The sequence below is a fragment of the Phyllostomus discolor genome, chromosome 9 (assembly GCF_004126475.2).
Source record: "Phyllostomus discolor isolate MPI-MPIP mPhyDis1 chromosome 9, mPhyDis1.pri.v3, whole genome shotgun sequence".
NCBI lineage: Eukaryota > Metazoa > Chordata > Mammalia > Chiroptera > Phyllostomidae > Phyllostomus > Phyllostomus discolor.
The window spans coordinates 93,552,607-93,557,490 of record NC_040911.2 but is presented as its reverse complement, the minus strand read 5'-3'; positions in this window follow the sequence as shown (position 1 = coordinate 93,557,490).

Below are 4,884 nucleotides of genomic sequence, written 5' to 3'. Positions count from 1 at the left end.
AGCGCGTCGGCACCGCCCGGGCCTGGCGCGCAGGCAGACGGACAGGCTCGGGGCGGGGCCTGAGGGAGGCGGGACCTGCTCGAGGGCGGGGCCGGCCGGCCGGCCGGCTGGCGGGCGGTGCAAAGCCTCAGAGCCCTGGAGCCCCAGGGCAAGGAGGGTCCGAAAGGTGCAGCTCAGAGTTGGTCGCCTCGGAACTGAGTCTGGACTCAGGAACGGTGTGGATCAGGGGGGCCCAGGAGTAGCCCCACACAGCAAAGACCGAGGAAAGGGAGTCAGCCGCAAGGATAGGAGAGTAAGGTCGGGAAACGGCCTTGGGAGAAACTACCCCAAGGCTAGTCCAAGCGGATCCTCGGCCTGAAGCCCCTGCCCTGAACCGGCCCCCTTCCCCCCGCCTAGACCAGGGCTGCGCCTGCCACCCTGCTTCTTCGTCAGCCTCGAATTCGGGGACTCTGGCTCCTCGGTTCTACTCCTGCCTAGCAGCCCGAGGGAGCCCCCTAAATGTAAGCCTAATCTAGCTCCTCCAGAACTTAAAACCTCCGTCCTTCCTAATCAGATTAATAAAATTGTGCCCGGCCACCAACCCCCATCTCCAGCCAAAAGAAACTTGCTAGCTTCCTTGCCTTTGCTGGGGTCAGGAACACTTCCGTCCCTCCCACCCATTTCCTATTTATCCTTGGGGTCCGCTGCCCCTAATCTGCTTGTTGACATGCGTGTCCACCTTTGGCCTTGGGGAGGAGAGGATAGGGAAGGGGCCACATACTAAACCTGACAAGCTCCGGGGAGGCCTGCCTGGAGGCCTTACAAACTCAAGAGACTGAAAGTAACCAACCACACAGGACGGTCTGAAGGCAAAACTTTCTAACTGAAATCCGATCCGGATGTCAGACCCTTGCTGGGTATTGTCCCTGACAAAGGTCAGTCTTTATACCCTAGCCGGGCCTGTGGTTTTGCATCTACAACTCCTTTTGTCGAGATAATTTCCTTTTTTCTAGACCCTTCAGGCACAACCACCCAGAGACAACAAAGCTCCTCATTGTTATTGTTATCACAGACTGTTTTTTCCTTTTTAATTTTTTTTTATTTTAATTGTTGCTCAGGTACAGTTTTCTGCCTTTTACCCCCATTCCAGCCAACTCCCCCAGTCCTCCCCACCTCCCTCCCATTTCCGCCCCCTACCTTGTTATTGTCCATGTGTCCTTCATAGTTGTTCCTGCAAACCCTTCCCCTGTTCCCCTGAAATTCCCTCCCCTCTGGTCACTGTCAGCCTGTTCTCAATTTCGGTATCTTTAACTATATTTTGCTTGTTTGTTTGTTTTGTTGATTAGGTTCCTGTTAAAGGTGAGATCATATGGTATTTGTCTTTCACCGCCTGGCTTATTTCGCTTAGCATGTTGATTGTTAACTGTTAATTATCCACAATTGTCAAGGAAGAATGTGTCTATTCATTTTATCTTTTATAAACGGTAATCTTCACCACTATAACCCTTCTAGTGTTCCCCTTTTATTCTGCTGTATAAAATAAGTGGTAAAACTGCCATTTTCCAGAGCACTTTCTCAATCCGTTGACTTTGCTTCCCAGCAATTGTTGTCAGATTGGACCAAATAAAATGCTAAAAGTTCTCTACAGGTCTGAACATTTCTTACCTCCACAAAACCATGGGCATGCTGAGGTTCAAGTGGTCCCTGCATTCACCGAATATCCCCAAAGCCCAGAATTCAGCTGTTGAGTTCAGGATTTTCCATTTTAAGTTGCCGTGTAACAAGTACCTTCCACACCTGGCTCCCCAGAAGGCCTGCTGAGAGGAAGGAAAATGAACAGGAGCCTGGGGAGACCTGGCCAAGAGCCAGCCTCTTAGCACCCCCCCCCCCACTTCTGCCTCAGACTCCTCTTCCAGAAGCTGCTGGGCACTTGGGGCCAGCTGATGAAAATTTCATTTACCACTGAGGAAGAAACACTGACATCTCAAGTGCTAGAAGATTCCACATCTATCAATTCAGGGCTTCCCCACCCACTTCTCTCATAAAATAATTCATATGGACATCCCCTCTTCATTGCTAAAGCATAGTATTTAAGAGTGCAGGCTCTGCCCTGGCCAGCCAGCTCGTTTGGTTAGAACGTTGTGCCTTCCCAGATAACACAAGGTTGTGGGTTTGATCCCTGGTCCAGGTACAAACAAGAATCAACCAATTAGTGTGTCAATAAGTGGAACAACAAATCTGTTTTTTTCTCACTCCAAAATCAATTTTTAAAAAATATTTCTTCTTCTTAGCTTTTATTTATTTTTAGAGAGTGGGGAAGGGAGGGAGAAAGGGAGAGAAACATTGATCAGTAGCCTGTTGTGTGCACCCCGATCAGAAGCTGAAGACTGCAATCACAACCCAGGCAACCCTTCAGTTTGCAGGACTACACCCAGCTCACTGAGCTACACCAGTCAGGGCAATAAATATATACATTTTTTTAAGTGCAGGCTCTGAAGCCAGACTTCCTCAGATTTGAGTCCCAGCTCCATCATAGACTAGTTGTGTGGTCTTAGGAAAATTACTTAACCTCTCTGTGCCTCAGTTTTCTCATCTGTAAAAATAAGTCATCAAAAACTTAGATAGACCTTACTGTGTGCCAACCACTGTTCTGTACACTTTACAAATTTTAGCTCATTTAATCCTCATAACAAATGTACAGCGTTAGAATTATTCTCTTTTAGCAGATGGGGAAACTGAAGCTCCGGCCTCCCCCAGGTCACACTGCCGGGAAGTGGCAAAGCAGGGATTCTGAGCTGGGCTGTCTAGTTCCAGAGTCCGTGCCCTTCATCACTGCTCTGGTACCTACTTTGTAGGGTGGCCGTAGGATCCAGTATTTGTAAACCGCTGAAAACACTCCCTGGTACAAGTACTACATGACTTTCAGTTGTTATGCACGTGACTCCAGTTTATTACTATTATTGTGACAATTCAGCTGCTCTCGCACTTGTCCTTTGAGGCCCAGTAAACTGCTTGCGCACAGCACACAATCTCATGTGAATTATCAGTCTCTCGCTGCCCGCGGCGACCCGGGACTGGGACACAACCTGTTTCACACACCCAGCTTTAGGCGGACGCCTAGGGCCAGGTGTGGTCTGCCCGCGGGTGCCCCGCCCCCTGTCACAGAGCACACACTTCAGGCGCGCGCCTGCATTCGGGCGCTGCGCGCAAGGCATCTCGGGAGTCCGCCGCCAGACGTCAGCAGGGCGGCACCTGTGCTCGGTTCCGCTGGGAGCTTCTGGGGTTCCGGAAGCCTGTCCCGGTGCTGCTGCTGCCTAGCCAGAGGATCCCGAAAGCCGCGCACATGCGGAGCTATCGTCGCTGGGAGGCCTCCGCTGAGGCCTGCCGTTTGGGATCCCTTTCTGCCCAGACCCCGCCCCCGCCATGTGTCAGCAGCCCTGGACAAGCTTCCAACACTGCGGATCTCTTTCGAGCTATGTGTCACCGTTTGCACCTCTTACGATGTCCGTTTCTCTCCTGGATTAGATTGTGAGCTGCAGGAGCGCAGCCCTAGGATGCAACATTAGTAGGCTTCATGCTCAAGTTTGGTGTAAGCAAGAATTTTCTTTTTAAAGTGTGTATATCTGGCTGTCTCTTAAAGGCAGCGGAAGAAGGTAACATGGGTGGGAGAAAGGGGAACTGAATGCCTGAAGAGGGTGACATTCTTTCTCTTCATCCTTTGGTTCTGTTTTCAGGTGACACCAGTATTTTGTATTTCAAAAAAATTTAAATTTCATTAAGGCATATGTAGTGCCCTAGGACCTTTTAGGAAACAAGAGTTTAAAAGTCTCTTACATTTGGTTTTATAAATAAAAAGTAACTTCGCAAAAGGCATACATCTATGAATCGTAAGATACATTTTCCTCCTTTCTACTAGGACCGAGATGTTCGTTTCACGTCTCCCCCTTCTCATGTTACTTCCTCTTTTTGACACTAATGTTTCTCTGATCAGAGATGTATTTGAGTTCAAATAAAATCTCCAACAGTTATTTTTATGCTGTTATCTGCTAGGACTGATGCTATTACTTTTTGTGGGGTTTTGTTGTTAAGAATAAAGTGGAAACACTTGTTCAAGTCGGTTAACTTTTTCACCTCAAACACCTTACGTGAACAACTTAGATCTCGAGACTGGACATATGTTCTAAGACTCACGTAGGGACTTCCAGCTATTTACTGGTTATTTCCACTGCATGAAATGTCATCATCTCAGCTGGATTCTTATGCTCAAAACACTTCACCCTTTGGAATCCCCATCTTCCAATACCTCCACCACCAAGCAGTCAGGATCAAAATCTTGGCAATCTGACCTTCAACCCCCCCCTGACCAAATCCATTGCAAAATGCCCCCCTTGGTCCTACAATAGCACCTTGGTCCACATCCTCATTACTTCCTCTTGGGGTTGTATCACACTCTCCCCTACATGGCCTGCCTTCCACAGTCCCATCTTTATAAAGCCCACCTGCAAAGCCATTCCCACTGCACCACACCCCATACATACTGGCAGTGGCTCTGCAATCTTCTCTCTGGTTTTCTGGGATCCCCGAAGCTGGTTCCCAGCATATCCGGTACACCCACTGTGCATTCCCACATCAAGCTGCCCCATTCAAGCAGGGATAGTCCCTCCCATTGTCCTTGGAATAATCATTTTGCCTGCACTATCACCCCAAAGGATAGCACTGAGTGCTTCAGGAGCTCAGAGGAGGGGAACAAAGCGTGGGTGGATATGAGAACCTCCAAATGGCTGTGTCTTGTGGGCAGCTGGATATGCAAGGGAGATGTGCACCTACCGTTTTATTTTTTTCATTAGGTGCAGTGGGGCAAAGGGACTTATCCTTTTGAACTAGTCCAAAAACTGTACAGTATTC